Consider the following 13,656-nt stretch of genomic DNA (forward strand, 5'->3'; position numbering starts at 1 on the left):
CAAATAGAAAAAAACACATGTTAGATGAAAAAAAATACATAAATAAATAAAAACACAATCAGGAAAATCAAACAACTCTTACAGTTATTTTGTCAACATTCCTAAGATAGTACTATAAAATATCTTGAATTATCTCAAATAAACTTCAGTAAAACAGTTATTAGATCATTGCCTCATCCATCTCTTTACCTGCTATTGACATGGATTTAAATTTGATGTTTTAAAAGAAAAATAAGGAGGATATTTCAGGTTCCAGTATGGTTCAACAATATATAGATAAAAAATATTATGGATATGTCAAATTTTTTATGGAGCTTCAAATATTCCAATATTAGGAATGGTGTTTTGTTTTAGTTTCATAATTTATTTTTAAATGGGGTAAAAGAATCAGTGATGGAATTCAGCCTACAAAGGAGAAATGTTTTGGATCATATTGGCCTTACAATGGATTGAAGAAATCGTTCCATTAAGAAGTTTAGTTTGCTCTGATTTAGATCAGCGACTGTTATATTAATTTAAACGCAATTATTCAGACAGCAGACCTGATCTGAAATTTAACAATTATTATTTAGAAGACCTTTTACAGATGGACTCTAAATAAGAGGGTTATTCTTTATTATATATATTAAAAAGAATAATTTGATAAACAGGATTTTTCAGTTGGTGGCGGTAATTGTTGTTTGCCAACCTCCATAAAAAACAACAAAAAGAAGAAACACCCGCCACAAAAGCTAAGAGTAAGGCCAATATGATCCAAAACATTATCTATATACTGTTGAACCATACTTGAACCTGAAATATCCTCCTTATTTTTCTTTTAAAACAGCAAATTTAAATCCATGTCAATAGCAGGTAAAAGAGATGGATGAGGCAATGATCTAATAACTGTTTTACTGAAGTTTATTTGAGATAATTCAAGACATTTTATAGTACTATCTTAGGAATGTTGACAAAATAACTGTAAGAGTAGTTTGATTTTCCTGATTGTGTTTTTATTTATTTATTTATTTTTTTTTCATCTAACCGGATGTAGTATTTGGAACGAATGCTTACATATTAATGAACTGTAAAACATATGAACCTGAAAGGGAAAAATTGAGAAGAGTAGTTGAAATGACAGGCCAAGAATGGAGTCTTAAAGGATTATTGGGAAATAAAGGAAATATAAAGGATGTTTATAGATTAAGGAAAGCATTATTTAGTTATCTTCAGAATGCAAAATTAAAAAATAGAATTTAATAGATGTAAAACAATGTTGCTACACACTCATGAACAGTAGGTGGCGGTATGCACCTTGAAGTTGCTTGCGAACCGCCATGATAGAAAAGAAGAAGAAGGAAGGAATGCTTTCATTGGATGAAAAGAAGCTGAGTGTGATTGGCTGATGGTATGGTTCATTTACATACATTGCTGAAGTTGCGAGCGCAGAGAGTCGAGCGAGCGGAGAAACAGCCGAGCGCACAGCTGGTGTTGAGCGCGGAGAGAGAGCAGGAGAGCAAGCGCGAGCAGAGACGGATTCGAGCACGCGCAGAGATGAAACTGAGCGCGAGAACAGTGTGTTGAGAGGGTTTTTCAGAGTTGAGCGCGCGCCAGACCGGTTTTGCGCGCGCGCGTGTTGTCTCACTGCGCGCTCGGATTGGTTCCTGCGCGCTCAAACCGATGGCACAAATATCTCTCCATAGTATACAGTCAGAAATGTAATATATTATACATGACTATGTTATTTATCATCTACGAGCTCAGCCTCTTAACCTTAATATTTGCGTTGCCTTAGAATTCGTTATTTATAATTACATAGGAGCGGGTCTCGCAGCCATGGAGGCAGACATCTTTGCGCTACGCAAGCGCAGAGCCAACAAACTAGTGATTGCGAGATCTCCAAAATGTCACAACGATTTAGAAAAAATAATGGATATATTTATTATCTTAAGTCTACATGAAATCTATACCCTACACAGACTAATGAAATACTTTCTGTAAAATTATCTATGTAAACAAACCTCATCACTTGAGAAGGTAGGTGATGTGGACGTCGTGGAAGACATTTTGTCCCGTAACGCTCGCCGTACTGTTGGGTGGGAGAAGCGGTAGGGGGGAGATGTTCATGTTGCTGCAGTCTGACCGCTAGATGTCACTAAAAGTTACACACTGTAGCTTTAAATTAATCCACATCCTGGTCCTGAATGTAATTACATAATGCTAAGTGTGATCAATCAACTGTTTTAAAATAAGTTTTTTTTTTTTTTTCTAGAAAAACAAATGTGCAGCCACACGATATTATTGCAGAACTGGCCAAGAACATAGACCACAAGAAAGTCAGCCGGTTCAATATATGTCGTACTGATGTGTGGGATGGAGCTGTTCGGGGCTTTCAGAGGAGCACATACTCTGACAAGAACGACATGTTCATCAAATTTAACGATGATGCTGGCTGTTTGGAGGAAGGGTTGGACTCAGGTGGCCCAAGGCTTGAGTTTCTCACGCTTCTTATGGCCAGTTTGAGAAGTCGTCCTATCTTTGATGGTCCCCTAGAAGCTTGATATGTCGTGTGCAATTCGAGAGGTGAGTCATTATTGGGTTACTGAAGTGGTAGTACTTCTAAAATAAATATTTGCAGAAAAATCTGCTAATGTGTACGGAAGAGGATTAGGGCCACTGAAAAAAAAAAAAAAAGTTAACAGATTTTTACATTTTATTTCAGTTTAACATGGGAAAAAAGTCAGAATTCTGACTTTTTTATGTGAGAATTCAGTCAGAATTCTGAGATTAAAGTCAGAATTCTGACTTTAATCTAGAAATAGAATAAAAAAAAATCAGTTAAATATTTTTTTTATTTTTCCAGTGGCCCTAATCCTCTTCTGTATATGTGTCCGTCATAAGCTGATCTAAGATTTAATTACCCACAGTAAATCTGTGCTCTGTACAACAGCTGCCAGGGAAGATGAGTATTTTTTAGCAGGAAAGATGATTGCCGTATCTATTGTACATGGGGGACCGGCACCACATTTTCTCTCAAAGAACCTGGTCCACTACATGCTAGGGAAGTTTCAGCGCCACTGTAGAAGATGTTCAAGATGAGGAGATAGGGAAAGTTCTAAAACAGGTAGGAAATGACCTATGTTTAGAGAGTAGATTTATTGTATGCCAACTGGAGATTATTTTCACATTCAAATTAAGATTATGAAATTATTACAACAAAATAGTAATTTCATTTTCTCAAAGCTTGACAAATCTTTTTGTTTTGAAAGGCCCAATTTCAGCTTGTCTCAACAAATGTGAAATCACAAACGCACAAAATGTTTATGCTATTTTTTGTATTCATAACAAAGAAGTTGTCAAATTGATAGTTCTGTACTTTTTCTTATAATAAACTGCTTGTTTTATAGGTCCTGGAAGCTGAATCAGATGAAGCTCCCGTAAATGCAATTTTTCAAAACAGCGGGATGTTCCAAACTGCTGGCTGTTTCAGAAGTGTGAAGACTTCTGAGAAGAAAGCTTTTGTAGACGAGTATCTCAGATGGTACATCCTTGACAGAAACCACAGTGCCATTCAACGGTAATTACTAAACAGTGAGCTATTAATATATTATGTTATAAAGATTTAAAAACTATTCTAAAGTTTGATGCTTAATACTCAAGATCAATGACATATTTCCAGTTGTTCACACCTGCCACTGACATCATGATGTTGTAATTTACTATGAAAAACTAATAAGGTATAAAAAATTATGATGAAATTATAGATATGAAATTACTTAATGAGATATCAAATTTAACAAGCTTCTTTCCTTAATTGATTTTGTTTTTTATCCTTGGTTGGTAACACATCTTTGTGTGTCCTGAAAAATTATGTGAAATGTTGTAATATATTGAGCAATACTTTCCAAATTCTGAGTTTCACCACTTTTATCATCCATTCAGAATTTAATGTACAATAGGTATCGTCTTCTTTTGTCATCATAAATATATATTTTTAATCATTGTTCACCATTACACAGATTAATCATAGGTATGGCACAGGAACAATTTTTCAATGCGATTTATAAAAATATGCTGTTGCATGACACAATTTTGTTTTTTTGCACAGTAAAAACATTTTTTTTAAAGTTTGAAATGATAAATCTTTACTTTTAATGATGATTTTTGAGCACTTTGAAAGGTTAGCTTTACTTTTTATATTTAATTTTCTTTTCTTTTTAGACCTATTGAACTACAATGTGGTTCACATTTACACAGGACTTAGAATACTTCATATTTATGCTATGAATAAAGTGCAGTGTGTATGTTTTTATCCTTAACAGATTCAAAGATGGATTGGCAAGTCTTGGTTTTTTCGCTGCACTGCAACAGCATTCCAGTGTCCTGTCCCCAGTGCTATGTTTCTCCGCCAAGGCCCTTACTGCTTCAGACTTGGAGACCATGTTTAAACCAGATCTCAGCCCAGTAGGAACCAATACACGGCAAAAGGAGGGCAAAACAATCGTCTTCTGGGCAGATTATTTACTTGCGAAGGTTAGTAAGGACGGATTGTGTTTTATTCTAAAAATTTGTTTTTGTTTGTTTTATTAGGAGGAAAGCATACATAAAAATAAATAATTTGTGCAATGCATTATCTTTTAACTACATTGTTTTAAATTTTTTAGAGAAAAACACTGCTGTATCTCTAGAAGAAATCCTGATGTTTGCTACAGGTCTGACTGCGATTCCACCAGCAGGCATGATGCCATCCCCACATCTTCAGTTTTTGAGTGATTCACCCTTTCCTGTTGCAAACACTTGTGTAAATACACTGAAGCTGCCACTTTTGGAATCTTATGCTGCTTTTAGGGCTAACATGGACTTTGGAATACAAAATGCTCCGGGATTCGGATGCTACTGAAACTGACAGAAGAAATTTCTTGGCAGTCTTGTTCTAATGCTGTTGGCATTCAGCTAGTTTTGTGATGATTGCTCCATGGGCCAGACCATGTATTTTTTTTAGACTGGTGTATGTCTGGTTTAAGCTCACGGTCCAGGCATTTGTAATATTAATATTGTCCATAATATTATAATATTTGTAATAGAAATTAATATGTTCATAATATTGTTTATTGTATCATTTTAAAAGGGGATACACTTGGCTTTCATTTAAGCCAAGTTTTGAATATGACCAACTCAGAGGTCACCAGAGCTTGTTAAAACTAAATAACATGAATCCTTTTTGCCTTACCAAGAAACATTGTTTTTAGTCCAGTGGTATCCAGGGACATCAGGGACACAAGAGTTGACAACTGAAATACTCAGACTAAGAAATCTGGAAATGTATACCATATACAGTTTTTTAGATTAGCCTACCATTATGTAATCCATAATAACCACATCAAAACATGACTGCATGGTAGACTAGTATAGATTGGGTATACATTTCCGGATTTCTTAGTCTGAGTATTTCAGTTCTCAACTCTTTGGTTGATCTGAATTGGTCAGATTCAAAACTTGGCTTAAATGAAAGCCAATTGTATCCCCTTTTAAGATGATACAAAATTTCATAGTGTAGAGCTTTGACAAATGCCCGTACTGTGAGCCTGAACCAGACATACACCAGTTTCAAATAACAGAATTTGCCCAAAAGGATTGTTTACTTCTTGAGCTGATAAATATGAATAAACTTCCACTTTAGAAGGGCTATCATATGAAAATATTATCTAAAAATAGATATTTTATGTTATGATGTTCTTTATGTTATGATGTTCTTTAACAAATAAAAAAAAGATTTTATTCAGGTTGTTTGTGTCTACAGCCTTGCTATGTGTTTGAGGAATAAATACAGTTCCATCGCTGACTCCCAGTCTTGTGAGTGCTGTTGTCCATGTTGTTGCATGGATTGCTGTAGGTATTCCTCAATGTCTTTATCACCACACAACTCTGTCACCTGACTTGCTTCTGGGAAAACATCCAGATCACTGTCCTCAACAGGAAATCCACAATCTCTTGAACCATATCTGCAAAGTCAGAATATAATTAGTAATAGAATTGTGACGGATATTTAATATATTTAGTACAAGTACTTGTAATTGTCTGTTTTTTTATGCTGGCTATATGACACGGTATAAGTGAGCACTATCAGTGACAGTGTATAGAAAGAATCAAAAAAGTGGGTACACCCCTCACATTTCTGCAGATATTTAAGTACATATTTTCATGGGATAACACTGACAAAATGACACTTTGACACAATGAAAAGTAGTCTGAGTGTAATGGCTGCACATAGAGTTATTTTGAGGGAAGAATACATTTACACTGTTATATAAGCTGTAATCAGACTACTTTTCATTGTATCAAAGTGTGCTTTTGTTGGTGTTATCCCATGAAAAGATGTACTTGAATACCTGCAGAAATGTGAGGGGTGTACTTACTTTTGTGATACACTATACATTAACAGCTATAGGTTACTTCTACATAGATAATAGATGTCCTAACTAGTGCTAACAGCACTTCTGCATTATTATGTAATGTCAAGCATTATTTCTATTTGTGAAGATGTCAATTACCTGTGAGGCAAGAGATAGAGTTCGTTTGGAATCCCTCCAGGACATGATGCAAGTGTGCTTGGCCGGATCCTGTGGTTAATCCAGAGATTTTTGCATTCATCCAGGTCTTTCTGCAGAACTCTTGTGAAGCAGAATCTGAGGAAGCACTGGTGTTCATGGCTTCCGTTGAAGTTTCCAGAGTCTCTTAAATCTCCAAACAAGTCCATCCAAAACTGAGACCTGAGGATACATTGCAACATTAGAAACGGTTCTGTTCTTTTTCATATTCAAATGATTGAAAGATTGTCTGTCTTTCTCCATGTCCATAACATTGACAGCATGCTCTAAATGCATGTCAAACTGAATATCGCATCCAACTTTTCCACGTACAATCTAAAACGTTTGTATAGCATCTGTAACCAAAGAATGAAAAATTCTAATTTTGAAAAAAATATTTGCTAAAGCCTTATGAAAATAAATGTTTGAAACTAATTCAATATGGCATGTTAACTAGCAAAACGACAGCAATGTGATTGCCAACTCAATAGGCACTTCCTATGGAGTTGCCATGACAACAATAAACAAAGCACAAGCTTAAAAGTAGCACCTCTTCCCTAATTTATAAACAGTAAAAATATGTAACATCTATTACTCCATTACGATTTTTGAGTACTCTACCCACCTGTGTGTAATACTAATATTAATATCACAAATATGTATTGTAGTACTTACTGCAGAACTTGCAAAATTTACTTGGCTAACATATAGCTTACGTGTATGTTACTAAAGTCACCAGAAACTTGTTTTTCACATGAAGAGTTTAGACGTCCATCCATCCATCCATCCATCCATCCATCCATTATCTTACACGCTTGTCCCAATTGGGGTCGTGAGGGGTGCTGGTGCCTATCTCCAGCAGTCAATGGGCGAGAGGCGGGGTACACCCTGGACAGGTTGCCAGTCCATCGCAGGGCGAGTTTAGACGTACACTATATTGCCAAAAGTATTTGCTCACCCATCCAAATTATTGGAATCAGGTGTTCCAATCACTTCCATGGCCACAGGTGTATAAATTCAAGCACCTAGGCATGCAGACTGTTTTTACAAACATTTGTGAAAGAATGGGTCGCTCTCAGGAGCTCAGTGAATTCCAGCGTGGAACTGTGATAGGATGCCACCTGTGCAACAAATCCAGTCGTGAAATTTCCTCGCTCCTAAATATTCCACAGTCAACTGTCAGCTGTATTATAAGAAAATGGAAGTGTTTGGGAACGACAGCAACTCAGCCACGAAGTGGTAGGCCACGTAAACTGACGGAGCGGGGTCAGCGGATGCTGACGCGCATAGTGCGAAGAGGTCGCCAACTTTCTGCAGAGTCAATCACTACAGACCTCCAAACTTCATGTGGCCTTCAGATTAGCTCAAGAACAGTGCGCAGAGAGCTTCATGGAATGGGTTTCCATGGTCGAGCAGCTGCATCCAAGCCATACATCACCAAGTGCAATGCAAAGCGTCGGATGCGGTGTTGTAAAGCACGCCGCCACTGGACTCTAGAGCAGTGGAGACGCGTTCTCTGGAGTGACGAATCGCGCTTCTCCATCTGGCAATCTGATGGACGGGTCTGGGTTTGGCGGTTGCCAGGAGAACGGTACTTGTCTGACTGCATTGTGCCAAGTGTAAAGTTTGGTGGAGGGGGGATTATGGTGTGAGGTTGTTTTTCAGGAGCTGGGCTTGGCCCCTTAGTTCCAGTGAAAGGAACTCTGAATGCTTCAGCATACCAAGACATTTTGGACAATTCCATGCTCCCAACTTTGTGGGAACAGTTTGGAGCTGGCCCCTTCCTCTTCCAACATGACTGTGCACCAGTGCACAAAGCAAGGTCCATAAAGACATGGATGACAGAGTCTGGTGTGGATGAACTTGACTGGCCTGCACAGAGTCCTGACCTCAACCCGATAGAACACCTTTGGGATGAATTAGAGCGGAGACTGAGAGCCAGGCCTTCTCGTCCAACATCAGTGTGCGACCTCACAAATGCGCTTCTGGAAGAATGGTCAAAAATTCCCATAAACACACTCCTAAACCTTGTGGACAGCCTTCCCAGAAGAGTTGAAGCTGTTCTAGCTGCAAAGGGTGGACCGACGTCATATTGAACCCTATGGATTAGGAACGGGATGTCACTTAAGCTCATATGTGAGTCAAGGCAGGTGAGGAAATACTTTTGGCAATATAGTGTACTTTACAAATCCTTTTTAAACTCAGACTGTATGCTTCCATGGATTTCCGACCGTGATCAGCTTTCGCTGTACTTCACATCTGAAAAACACAGATATGTACCCACCTTCCTCTTCTGAAAAAAGACCACCATGACTCGATGCGTTGATTCCCTGTGGATGATCCGTAACTGTGGCTTGATGACCCAGCATAATAATCCGTATGCGCATGGCGGAGGGTACACTGTATTGCTGCCATAGTCCCGTTTTCTGTGCCGAGGTCTGTTCGTAGTCTCATTGGTATCACTCCAACACTCTTGACACAGTTTATATAATGCTGGGCAATGACAGAAGGATTGTTGTTTGTTGCCCCACAAACAAGCCACATCATTCTTCTTGAAAATCCATCAATGCATCCTGAGATGGCCAAGCCGAATGGCTTCAGTTTGTCGTAGCCATCTACATGCCATATGTAATTGGGCCCCATAGAGTGATAGGTGCGTCTTGTAAATCTCCTGCGAGTCCTCAGAGCGATGCCTTGAGGGTTCAGCTGCCTCAGCAGTCTCATTACAACATCACGTTTAACACGCACGTTGTGTTTTTGTTTGAGAACTTGCCACATGGTCCGATAGCCAAATAATTGCCCTGGTCCTCTCAGCTTGGCCATAATGGCACGCCTCACTTCCCGAAGTGGAGAGTAGTTGCCTCTTCTATGCAGCCCTGCTTCTTTCAAATAAGTCTTTAGTGTACGCATACTAACTGACACTTCGTGGTTGGTCCGAAGCATGTCCAGTATCACCTCATATGTATATCCTGAGTCAAAATACTCTCGAATAGCAAAAGTAAGGTTTGGATCATGGAGAACATTCATGTTTTTAAAAAACAGGTTAAAGCCAGAATAACTTCCGGTTCAAAATAACTTCCGGTCCAGTCAGAGACTTCTTAGGTCACCCACTGGGACATACCTTTTCCGTTGTGTTTTCGTTAATGTTGTTTTGTTTTTGAATTTGTATTTGTGCTTTGTTAATGTTGTAGTGTTTTTTAATTTGTATTTGTGCTTCATTAATGTCGTTGTGTTTTCATTAATGTTGTAGCGTTTTTATTAATGTCGTTGTGTTTTCATTAATGTTGTATTGTTTTTATTAATGTTGTTGCGTTTTCATTAATGTTGTAGCGTTTTTATTAATGTCGTTGTGTTTTCATTAATGTTGTAGTGTTTTTATTAATGTTGTTGTGTTTTCATTAATGTTGTTGTGCATTTGCGTTAATGTTGTTGTGTTTTCGTTAATGTTGTTGTGTTTTTGAATTTGTATTTGTGCTTCATTAATGTTGTAGTGTTTTGCACCTCAGGGCCACCGTATAAAATTGATTCTGTGCTGCTCAACACGTCACTGAGCGCAGCTGTTGACCTCCCCAAGATGGCGCCATCAAATCCCATCTGCGCTCATAGGTGAAGGCGATCGATGCGGTATCTAATCTTATACTATGTCTATGGGTAAGGATAGCAGGTCGACCTCCCCAAGATGGCGTCCGTAATTCCTGACCCACGGCAGTCAATGCGGGGTCTGCTCTACGGAAGTACACTTCGCTGCAGCAAACAGAAAGGGGCGGGGACGGACCACTGTCAGTCTCATACCTTATATGGAAATGGGACCATTTCATTCCGGAACTGACGGGGGCGCTAGTGACACTATTTCCTGTACCGACCGTTTCATAATAATTATAATAATAATAACGTATTTTATTTGACAACGCCTTTCAAAACACCCAAGAACACTTTCAACATTAAAAATACTAATTAAACAGTAAAGAAAAGGCTACAAAACGTGATATGTCACGTGGCATGTCTTTCACGTGGTATGTCCCTTTTTTATTTTGAAATCTTTATTTAAAATTATCTTAGTAACAAACAATCTAAAATAAGCAACAATAAGGAATCATTATGGAGATGTATTTATCTATCCTTACACCCTATATATCTCTAACAAAAATCGTAAAAAAAAAATAAAATCAATATTTTGGAGACAAATGTACATTACATTAAGAGCACATTTATCCATCCATTAATTTTTATGAATTATCCTCAAGTGGGGTCATGAAGGCTGCTGACCCTGGACAGATCCCCAGTCCATCGCTGATTAAGAAAACAGATATAAACAAATACATGCTGGTGCTGAAGTTCAAATAATATATTTTGATGTTGTGAACGGTACTCTTAAAATAAATAAGTTAAAATCTAAAATATAATAGCCTTTGGCTTATTTAATAAGAACTAGATGGAAAAGAGGTTTGGTCTGTAAAATATTTAGTCGACAATTTTGGCCAACTTAGTACGTCCATTCACGGTGCACTTTTGTTGTTTATTTGCCAAATATTTTTTCTTATTATTCTCATTGTGAATATAATTTACAAACAAACCAAAGGACTTTTGAACTTTTAACAAGTGCCATTCGGTAACTAGAATATACTTGGTTGCAGGTGACCTGGCTCAATTATTATCTCCTATAAGGACTCCAGCTCAACTAGTAAACTGACTGGTGTCCCACTATTCCATTTAGAAATACCATATAAATTTTATCAATTGCAATAAATTCATGAACTGCACTCCAAAAACATGAATATCCAATTGTAGCAAAACCCAAAGTGATTAATTAAAACCTTAAATGTAGCTTCAACCTGGAAAGACTCGCACAGAAAGTAGGTTTTAGAAAGTTCATTTGACAATAATCTTCAACTTTCTGATCCCGGCAGTAGACACTGTACTGGTAACGACCAGAGAGAATGATCTTTTTTCTACATGAAAACCTTTTTGAATAAAGTCTGTCTTCATCTCACCTGCTCAGCCAATCACCTGCTCAGGTGCCTCCCTCCCAGCCTAACGGCGCCGGTCTCAAGTCCTTCACCCTTCATAAAGTCCAGCTTGATGTGTGCAACTGCTCCTCACCTGAGCTTCCATCACCTCCACCCTGATTACACCTTCGCTTTGCTCGTTTAATCTTATGTTTGTATCTGAACAATATGTTTCTGCAACTTATTTTTTATTACATAAAACAAGTTGATTCTAACTGTTAAAACATAAACAACTTGTCTGTATGTCAGGTTTGTAAAGAAAATTTGTATTGATTCCAGTCATTGTTCAAAAATGTATAGGAAACATTGTATATTGCAAGTTATTAGCTTTGCTTGCATTTAAAATTTTCCAATTGTTAAACAACGCTGTTACAATATATTTACAACTACTTTATTGGTTCTACTGTCTCTCCAACAAATTACAGCCACAATGTAACTTTGTGGAAACGACACCATTTCTATGAAAACTAAATGATGTAAATCAACTGAGCTACAACAAAAGGAACTTTCAAAAATGTAAATAATATTGAAAGAACACATTATGAAAAAGGAGGACTGCACAAGCCAAAAGGTAAATATTCTTTATCAGAAACGATTTCAAATGGCATGTCACAAAAAAACTAACAATATGTGACAGATTGTGGAAAGCAACTTATATTTTCTTTGAATTCAATGTTGGCACTCAGGGCAAAGTCCAGGTATGCCATCACAGTAGTAACGAGGGTACTCTCCTCTCCTCCGCATCTGAAAATAAAAAAATAAAAAAACAAACAAAATAAAAAACAGGTGCATTGCAAGACTGTAATACAGGAAGAATGGATGATACATATGATTATGAATGAATCTTACCTGTAAGATTGGCGGTATCCTTTCTACCTGCATGGTGAAGAGCATTAAACAATAATTAATACTTTATATCTCTCAGTATCTTATCCTTTCATCTCTAATGATATAAAAAAAAGTTGTCCAAATAATGAATTTAAAAAAAAAAAAAAAAAAAAAAATCATTTAGGGTTTTAGTCTCATTTGCACATAAAGATACACAAATCAAAATTACTAGTTATGTGTAAATTTAAAAAATGAACCTCAATTTGTGCCTCGGCTCCTTTGGCATAGGTGTGGTCATCAGCACACAGAGTCTGTAAAAATACAGATATGTTCTAAGTGAAAGATGAATGCAAATCCAAATAACATCAAAACTGCTTCAACCCTTTTAATTCTTCTATACTGATTTTCTTTCAGACTTAAAAAAATAAGCATAGAACAAAAGTACACTGTGAATGGACATAATACAAATTCTATGACTTAAAACAACAAAGTGATGAATTTTAGCTACAGCTTACCTCACATTTTGCCCTCTCATTAACTTTTTTCCGCTTTCTCTCCTTTTGTAGTTCTTCTCTGGACCTTTTAAAAAGGACAAATTGAAGGTTTTCTTAAAAAACTGAATCTAGAAAAGCGTATTAATTTACTATGTGAAAAAAATTTTAAGAAGGTAAAATTACCTTTTGTTGATTTTGTGGGTTTTGCATTATGGATCGTGTGCCGAACACCAGTGCAAAAACTTTTCAAACTTCTTTCTTTCTTCTTCCTTTCCTCTTAACCCCGCGTCTTTAAGGCATTTATACTAGTGATTATGAAAATAGCGCCCCCTTCATTTCCGGAATGCAATAGTCCCATTTCCAAATAAGGTATGGGACTGACGGAAAGGTCCGTCCCCGCCCCTTTCTGTTTGCTGCAGCGAGGTCCTTCTCCGAACAGCAGCTCATTGCGCATGCGCACCTACATCTACATCAGGGTCACGCTCGAGGTTAAATTACGTCACTTTTCCCAAAACAAAAACCAACCCATAGTAATTCTACTGTGTAGCTAATAAATCTGCTTCTTTTTATGGCCAAATTTTATATCCATAAATGGCGATTTAGAGGTAGAACGCCATGCTTTATTGCATTATTTTGGTAATTCACTCCATCCAACATTCTGAAATGTAAAAGGCAATTTAAACATTGTCTGTATGTGATATGGTCAACTTGCTGTCTTAGGTTGCAACCCCCTAGCTTTTTATTTCTTTTATCTGTGTTTTT

General features: G+C 37.1%; 1 long non-coding RNA gene and 1 pseudogene across 2 annotated transcripts; one reads left to right on the forward strand and one right to left on the reverse strand.

Annotated features, from left to right (window-relative positions):
* The first annotated feature begins 2,251 nt into the window (after positions 1-2,251).
* Positions 2,252-5,104, forward strand: LOC119783445 (annotated as a pseudogene).
* Positions 5,105-12,199: 7,095 nt separating this feature from the next.
* On the reverse strand, positions 12,200-13,321 carry LOC119783446. 2 transcript variants are annotated; one of them, XR_005280794.1, is made up of 5 exons: positions 13,078-13,321; positions 12,916-12,979; positions 12,658-12,711; positions 12,422-12,448; positions 12,200-12,316 (listed from the first exon to the last, which is right to left on the reverse strand). It is a non-coding gene; the product is annotated as an uncharacterized LOC119783446 (long non-coding RNA). The 2 variants fall into 2 exon arrangements; XR_005280795.1 differs by lacking the exon at positions 13,078-13,321 and having other exon boundaries at positions 12,921-12,934.
* Positions 13,322-13,656: the final 335 nt, after the last annotated feature.

Source organism: Cyprinodon tularosa, unplaced genomic scaffold (genome assembly GCF_016077235.1).
Source record: "Cyprinodon tularosa strain WSP-4 unplaced genomic scaffold, ASM1607723v1 ctg2048, whole genome shotgun sequence".
In the NCBI taxonomy this organism is placed as follows: Eukaryota; Metazoa; Chordata; class Actinopteri; order Cyprinodontiformes; family Cyprinodontidae; genus Cyprinodon; species Cyprinodon tularosa.